Source organism: Tamandua tetradactyla, chromosome 8 (genome assembly GCF_023851605.1).
Source record: "Tamandua tetradactyla isolate mTamTet1 chromosome 8, mTamTet1.pri, whole genome shotgun sequence".
Taxonomy (NCBI): Eukaryota; Metazoa; Chordata; class Mammalia; order Pilosa; family Myrmecophagidae; genus Tamandua; species Tamandua tetradactyla.
The window spans coordinates 37,077,878-37,087,160 of NC_135334.1; positions in this window are offsets into that span (position 1 = coordinate 37,077,878).

Consider the following 9,283-nt stretch of genomic DNA (forward strand, 5'->3'; position numbering starts at 1 on the left):
TGTGCACATCCCTGAACCCTTCAAATTAAGCATCTAGGGCAGAGAGGTGCACAGAGAGCAGAGAGGAAAAGACAGAAATAGACAATTAAGAATGGCTCTTGGAGTTGAGTTTTAAATAATCAATGAACAAAAATAATAAGATGAAGAGTGGAAAGAGAGGAGAATTTCAGGCAGAAAAAAACAATGGCATAGGCATAGAGGAAAGGTCATATGTTGTGTTCACAGGAATTATATCTCTTTTATCTTAGTGGTTCATAAAATGGAAGTTATAACCATATTCTGTTTGCCTGGGAATCTATCTGTCTGTGCTTTCCCTGGGAAGGAAGGATAGATTTTGTATTTAGGGCCCTTTCCATATAAATAGACTCTTGTCTCCATATGGTCTTCTTTTTATGTACTATATGCTCGGAACTCTTGCTGTTTGCCATTGTCCCACCCCACTCTGTGAACCAGTGCTTATGCTGTTAAACCTTCCCCATTCTGGTCCTTTTTTTTTTTTTTTTTTTTTTGCAGTGCCAAGTTTCTATTCTCCCTTTACCCTGGTTTACCTGATCTCTATAGACCTCAGATCATTCCTGACAGGTCCTATTGTTTCCATAGGAAACTTTTAATTTTATTAATCTCCATCAACTTAACCTCCAAAATGTGTTTGCCATCCCTCCTTTCAGTTCAAACCAATCTGTTGGTCTATGTTAAGCAATTTTAGGAAAAGCCAGATTGTAACTAAAATATGTGCCTTCAAAACAAATATCATTATAGGACACCAAACTCATTAAAACTATCCAAAATCTGCTTTCTAAGCACTGGAATTTTCTTTCTTTAAAGATCTGTTCACATAAAAATGGTCACGGTGAGATCAGAATCCTATTTAGCATCAACTTTACAGTTTGGGCAATAAGATGAACTTCTAAAACAGAGCCCTCCAACAGAAAAAGCATCAAAAACTGTTCAATCTTGAAGTCTTACCGTATTATCCTCCTTAAACTGGTTATTACTGACTCAGTCCATCTCTTCTGTGCCCAGCCAGAAGAGAAAGAAGACCATTCCCAGAGCTCCCATCATCCTGAGTTCAGACATGATTTGTTTCTTTAGTAGGTTCCTGTTTCACAGATAATATGTTCAGAGTTAAGGCATTTGGAGCATTCCCTGCCCCAAACAGAAGTGTGGCAAATAACTCCCATAAGCAACCGCTTACTTATAATTTATTGTTTCTTGATCATTACCTTCGAAAGTTTCACTGTCCAACCCTAGAGAAATATTTAAGGAATTCCTTTAGTCAAAACAGGACACTGTCTCTGATAGAACTTTTGGTCTGTTTTCTTATATTCTACTGATATTTAATATCCCAGCAGTTATTTAATGTCCCTTAGGTCTGTCTATCCCCCACCCTCCACCAGAATTGCATAACTGTCCCACCTCTCAAACAGATTCTGATTTTCAGGAAACTGTGGGGTCTTTAATCCAAATATAGCCTTAGTCTTTAGGTGCCAGGATTGAACAAGCTGCTGCATTTTCTATGAAATACTAAATGAAATACTTACCCGACTTATATAAGTCAAAGGACATCATTTGGAACATTTTAAGGCATATAGTTAATTTTATTTGTTAATGACGGCAGCAGAGAAAATGGTGCTTTGCAAACACTGCCTCTTGAAAATTCTACCAGGAAAGTACAGAAAAATGAAAGCAAAATTCATTCGTCAAAATTGACTCATTCTTATCTTTTGGTTTTCAATGTAAATGTTACCTCTTTTCAGAATCCTGCCTTGAAAACTACTTTAAGTAGGCCCTTGCCCAAGTTTCTCTCCATTGCATCACAGCTCATTTCCTTCATAGCAAGTATTACAATCTAAAATTATTCTGTTTAATTATGTACTTACTTGTTTATTGCCCATGCTTCCACTAAAATGTAAATTCTTTCATGCAAAGAATCTTTCACTTTAATATGTTATTGGCCTCCAAGTGCATGGAACAATGTCTACTAAAAACTGTATTTGCTACAGCATTTATCTCAAAGAAATTAAAACCTACATTCACACAAAAATCTGTTAAGGAATGTTCATAGCAGCTTTATTCATAAATAGTCAAAACAAGAAACAACCCAAATATCATACCCAAGGTTCAAAATACTTCATATCTTTGTCAATACTTGTTTTATTTTATTTTATTATCATACATTTTTATTTTATTTTAATTACTCCATACTGCCGGATGTTCTGGCATCTCATTGTGGTTTTGATTTACATTTCCATAATGACTAATAACTTTAAGCATGTTTCATGTGCTTATTGATCAGTTGTATATTTTCTTCAGAGAAATGTCTGTTCAAGCCCTTTGCTTATTTTGTAATTGGGTTGCCACTTTTACTGTTGATTTGTAAGACTTTTTTTTGTACTCTGCATACTAGACACTTATCAGATACATGATTTGCAATATTTTCTCTCATTCTATGGGTTCTTTTTCACTTTCTTGATAGCATCCTTTGATTAAAATTTTTTTAATTTTGGTGGAATTGAATTTTTCTATTTTTTATTTTGTTGATCATGCTTTTGGTGTCATATTTTAAAAAACCATTGCCTGATCCAAGAACACAGAGATTTATATCTGTTTCCTTCTAAAGATTTTAGAGGTGTAGTTCTTATATTCAAGTCTTTGATTAACTTTTAGTTAATTTTTGTATATGATGTGATGTATTAGTCCAAATTATTTCTTTTGCCTGTGGAGATATATTTGTCCCAACACCATCTGCTGAAAAGACGATTCCTTCTCCATTCTTGACAAGGTTGTCAAAAATCAATTGACAATTAAAAACCTATATAAAGAAAACTACAAAAAATTGTTAAAAGAAATCACAGAAGACCTAAATAGATGGAAGGGCATACCATGTTCATGGATTGGAAGACTAAATATAGTTAAGATGTCAATCCTACCTAAATTGATTTACAGATTCAATGCAATACCAATCAAAATCCCAACAACTTATTTTTCAGAAATAGAAAAACCAATAAGCAAATATATCTGGAAGGGCAGGGTGCCCCGAATTGCTAAAAACATCTTGAGGGAAAAAAACGAAGCTGGAGGTCTCACGCTGCTGGACTTTAAGGCATATTATGAAGCCACAGTGGTCAAAACAGCATGGTACTGGCATAAAGATAGATATATTGACCAATGGAATTGAGTAGAGTGCTCAGATATAGACCCTCTCATCTATGGATATTTGATCTTTGATAAGGCAGTCAAGCCGACTCACCTGGGACAGAACAGTCTCTTCAATAAATGGTGCCTAGAGAACTGGATATCCATATGTAAAGAATGAAAGAAGACCCATATCTCACACCCTATACAAAAGTTAACTCAAAATGGATCAAAGATCTAAACATTAGGTCTAAGACCATAAAACAGTTAGAGGAAAATGTAGGGAGATATCTTATGAAACTTACAATTGGAGGCGGTTTTATGGACCTTAAACCTAAAGCAAGAGCACTGAAGAAGGAAATAAATAAATGGGAGCTCCTCAAAATTAAACACTTTTGTGCATCAAAGAACTTTATCAAGAAAGTAGAAAAACAGCCTACACAATGGGAGACAATATTTGGAAATGACATATCAGATAAAGGTCTAGTATTCAGAATTTATAAAGAGATTGTTCAACTCAACAGAAAAAAGACAAACAACACAATTACAAAATGGGAAAAAGACTTGAACAGACACTTCTCAGAAGAGGAAATACAAATGGCCAAAAGGCACCTGAAGAGATGCTCAATGTCCCTGGCCATTAGAGAAATGCAAATCAAAACCACAATGAGATATCATCTCACACCCACCAGAATGGCCATTATCAACAAAACAGAAAATGACAAGTGCTGGAGAGGATGCAGAGAAAGAGGCACACTTATCCACTGTTGGTGGGAATCTCAAATGGTGCAACCACTGTGGAAGGCAGTTTGGCAGTTCCTCAAAAAGCTGAATATAGAATTGCCATATGACCCAGCAAAACCATTGCTGGGTATCTACTCAAAGGACTTAAGGGCAAAGACACAAACAGACATTTGCACACCAATGTTTATAGCAGCATTATTTACAATTGCAAAGAGATGGAAACAGCCAAAATGTCCATCAACAGACGAGTGGCTAAACAAACTGTGGTATATATATACGATGGAATATTATGCAGCTTTAAGACAGAATAAACTTATGAAGCATGTTATAACATGGATGGACCTAGAGAACATTATACTGAGTGAGTCTAGCCAAAAACTAAAGGACAAATACTGTATGGTCCCACTGATGTGAACGGACATTCGAGAATAAACTTGGAATATGTCATTGGTAACAGAGTCCAGCAGGAGTTAGAAACAGGGTAAGATAATGGGTAATTGGAGCTGAAGGGATACAGACTGTGCAACAGGACTGAATACAAAAACTCAAAAATGGACAGCACAATAATACCTAATTGTAAAGTAATCATGTTAAAACACTGAATGAAGCTGCATCTGAGCTATAGGTTTTTTTTTTTACTATTATTATTACTTTTATTTCTTTTCTCTATATTAACATTCTATATCTTTTTCTGTTGTGTTGCTAGTTCTTCTAAACTGATGCAAATGTACTAAGAAATGATGATCATGCATCTATGTGATGATGTTAAGAATTACTGATTGCATATGTAGAATGGTATGATTTCTAAATGTTGGGTTAATTTCTTTTTTTCTGTTAATTAATAAAAAAAATCAATTGACAATTGATATATGGGTCTTTTTCTGAACTTCCACACTTGTACTGCATTTATCTATATGTCTATCCTTATGCCTGTACCACACATTTTGATTACCATAGCTTTGTAGTAAGTTTCAAAATTGCGCAGTGTGAGTCCCCCCAGTTTTTTAATTCCTTTTCAAGATTGTTTTGGCTATTGGCAGTCATGTGCAATTGCACATGAATTGTAGAATAAGTTTTCCCATTTTTGCAAAAAAAAAAGTTGGAATTTTGGTAGGGAATATATTGGATCTTGTTGGAGACAATCTTGCCAAACATGGCTGCCGTGGCTGATGCAAGGCAACACAAAATGACTGACCTGAAATCTGCCCTCTGCCCTAGCAACAATGGTGATCAATCCCAGAAATCTGCCCTCCGCCCTAGCAACAATGGTGACCAATCCCAGAAATCTGCCCTCCATCCTAGCAACAATGGTGACCAATCCCAGCCTGACACATGTCCCTGCATGCTCCCAGCCTATATAAGCCTGTGCACTTCCTCAATAAAGCAGACGCCTTCCACTCATGGCTTAGGGTTGTCTCCTGAGTCGTGTGCTGTGTGCTCTGTGTCTGTGTGACTGACTCAGTATGGCCGCTTACCCCCAGTCATCAGCTACCCAACAGGATCTGTGGATCACTTTGGGGAGTGTGCTGGTTTGAAACTGTTGCGTGTACCTCAGAAAAGTCATGTACTTTAATCCTTGTTCAATATTGCTGAGTGGGATCTTTTGATTATTTCCATGGAGATGTGACCCATCCAATTGTGGGCAATTATTTTTGATTAGGTGATTTCCATGAGATACGTCTCCACCCATTCAAGATATAGTTGCTTACTGGAGTCCTTTGAGAGGGAAACATTTTGGAAAAAGCTTCAGTGCTAACAGAGCCCCCACAGCCAGAGACCTTTGGAGATACAGAAAGAAAATGCCCCTGAGAAATCTTCTAAAATAAGAAGCCTGGAGAGAAAGCTAGCAGAAGTCATCATGTGCTTTCTCAGCTAACAGAGTTGTTCTGGATCCACTGGCCTTTCTTGAGTCAAGACTTCTTTCTCTGGATGTCCTAGTTTAGACATTTTAATGACCTTAGAAACATAAACTTGCAACTTAATAAATGCCCCTTTTAAAAGTCATTCCATCATGCCAGAGGACCTGGGTTCGATTCCCGGTGCCTGCCCATGTAAAAAAAAAAAAAAAAAAAGGTCATTCCATTTCTGGTATATTGCATTCCAGAAGATTTAGCAAACTAAAACAGAGAGGATTGTCATGTCTATACCATCAAGTCTTCAAAACTATAAGCATAGGATAAATTTCCATTTGTTTAGGTCTTCTTTAATTTATTTTTAAAATGTTCTGTGTTTTTTCAGTGTACACATCTTGCACCACCTTGTTTAAATTTATTCCTGTGTATTGCTCTTTTTGATGCTATTGTCAATGGAGTTGCTTTCTTAATTTAATTTTTAGATTCTGCATTGCCATTGTATAGATAAGCTTTTGATTTTGAATACTGATCTTGTATCCTGCAACCTTTCTGAAATTGTTTTTAGCTCTAATAATATTTTTGTTGATTTTTACATTTTTTTCTTTATATTGATCTTCATATATAAGATCCTGTCATGTGAATGTGTGAACAGAAAACTCTTACTTCTTGCTTTAAAATTTGGATGTTTTTTCTTTCTTTTTTTTTTTCTTGCCTAATCTCCATGGCTAGCACTTCTAGTACAATGTTGAATAGAAGTGGTGAGAACAGACAGCTTGCCTTGTTTCTGATCTTAGAAGGAAAGTTTTCAGTCTTCCACAATTAGCTGTGGGTTTTTCATAGATACTCTATCAGTTTGCAGAAGTTCCTTTTAGTTTCAAGCTTTTTGAGTGTTTTTATCATGGAAGCGTGTTGGGTTTTGTCTAATGCTTGCTCCACATCAATAAAGACACAAGGTTGCTGGGTTTTTTTTTCCCAGTCTCTTAGTATGGTGATAATATTTAACATTAATTTCCATAGGTTGAACTACTCTTGCATTCTGGAATAAATCCTACTTGTTCATGGTGTATAGTCATTTCAATATCCTGCTAATTTTGTTTGTTAGCATTTTGGTGAGGATCTTTGCAACCTATATCCATAAGAGATATTGTTATGTAGCTTTCTTTTTTTTGTGATATCTTTGTCAGGCTTTGGTATCAGAGTAACACTGGCCTCATAGAGTGAATTATGCTGTGTTGCCTCCTCTTAAACAGTCTGGAAGAGTTTGAGAAGGAATGATGTTAATTCTTCTTTAAGCATTTGGTAAACTTCACCAGTAAAGACATCTGATACTGGGCTTTTCTTTGTTGGAAGTCTTTTGATTACTGATTCAATTTCTTTACTTGTTTTTGGTCTACTCAGATTTTCCTGAGTCAGTTTTGGTGTTGTGTTTCTGGGAATTACTCCATTTCATTTTATCTAAATGTTGGCATATAATGGTTTATAGTGTTATGTTTTAATCCTTCTAATTATTGTCAGATCAGCAGTAACTTCCCCATTTTTATCAATAGTAATATTTTTATTCAAATAATAATTTGAGTTTTCTTTTTTTTTTTTTCTTGCTTAGTCTAGCTAAAAGTTCATCAATTTTGTTGATCATTCCCAAGCTTTTCCTCCCAAGATTTTTGGTTAGTCTGTTGTTTGCCCAAACTATATCCTCTACCTTGTATGTCAGGGACTATTGCATTTGCCTTCAAATGGCTTTGCCAAACTCCCCAGAATAGCTGCCTCCCATCTCTAGGGATGTTATTAATCAGTCAATCTTGTCATCAATGGATCCACCAGATAGATTAAACAGACAATAACAATTATTTGAGAATAAAGTATGTTCTGTTCCCTCCTGAAGTAGGTGCCTATGTCAGATATACAGGTTGGTTTTTCTCATGGGTGCAGAGCTGGGGAGCAGGAAACAGAACTGGGTAAATTAAAATGCAACAAAACTCTCTTTCCTATAGTCACCTGTTTTGTTCTTAATGCTGTGGTTACTATAAGCTTTTGATTAGTTTCCAGAATTACAAAAAAACTTGATTCTGATAGTTTTGTCAATTTATTAATTGCTTTTGTGTGAGGATGGACTTTTGAAGTTTCCTAATCCGCTACTTTCACTGATGTCTGCTCTCTGTATATGTAGTTACAACTGCCAATGAATTATAATTTTTTAAAAAATAAAATCCTGAATATTCCATATATATTTCATAAAATGGTAGATAATATGAATAATAATGGTAATATTTGAGAAATAAAATACTATTTTAAAATTATTAACTTTTGCCTCCTTCTAGCTGTAAAACTGGAAAATGGTAAACTAGAAACATTTTATCATTTAAAAATTGATAGAATCTATCCTAGCACAAATCAATTTATTATTTAATAATTGTTATTAATTTGATGTGGATTCATGCCACATTTCCTCAATATTATCAGACATGAAGAATCAGTTACTATTTTCCAATTAAAAGAGCATAGCTCTAATCCAGAATGCAAAATATATACATTCATCCATCTCTGGAAAAGAAACATTCATTCATTGCTGGTGGCAATGTAAAATGGTGCTGTCCCTGTAGAAGACAATTGGTGGTTCCTCAAAGCTAGGTAGAGAACTACTATATGACTGGCAATCCCACTACCATGTATAAACCCAAAAGAATTGAAAGCAGGGACTTGAACAGGTATTAGCATCCCGATGTTCATAAGGGCATTATTTCCAACTGCCAAAAGATGGAAGCCCATCAACTGATGAATGGATAAATAAAATGTGATATATACATACGATGGAATATCATTCAGCTGTAAAAAGGAATGAAGTCTTGATACATGCAATAACATAGATGAATCTTGAAGGCAGTACATTGAGTGAAATAAGCCAGACACAAAAAGATAAAGATTGTATGATCTCACTGATTTGAAATAATCAGAATAAGCAAACTTATAGAGTCAGAATCTAAGTCATCAGGGTTCAGACTGGGGACAGGAAATGGGAAGTTAAGGTTTGAAATGTACAGGATTCTCATCTGGGATGATGGAAATGCCTTGATAATGGCTGGTGGTGATGGTAACACAACGTTGTGAATGAAAATAACAACACTGAAATATGCACCTGAGTATGATTAAAAGGGGAAATGTTAGATTGTATAATGGAACAGGACAACTTCAAAAAATCAATGGAAAGACATCACACAAACAATGAACCCTAACTTAAGCCATGGACTATAGTTAATAGCACAATTATAAAAATGTGCTTCATCAATTGTACCAAATGTTCCTTGGCAATGCACATTGATGATAATAGGTTATTAGATGGGAATCCTGAATTTTATGCATGATTATTCTGTAAATTCACAATTTTTCTAACAAAGAAAAAAACAGTTGGACATACATTTTTTAAAGTAAAAAATTAGACAAAACAATTTAAATGCAGCAATTACTTTTGCTGCCTATCAGTATGTTTTCATTTTATTTCTTTTTGAGACAATATTGCATTCTATTTTTGTATGGGATATATTTAAATTTCAATA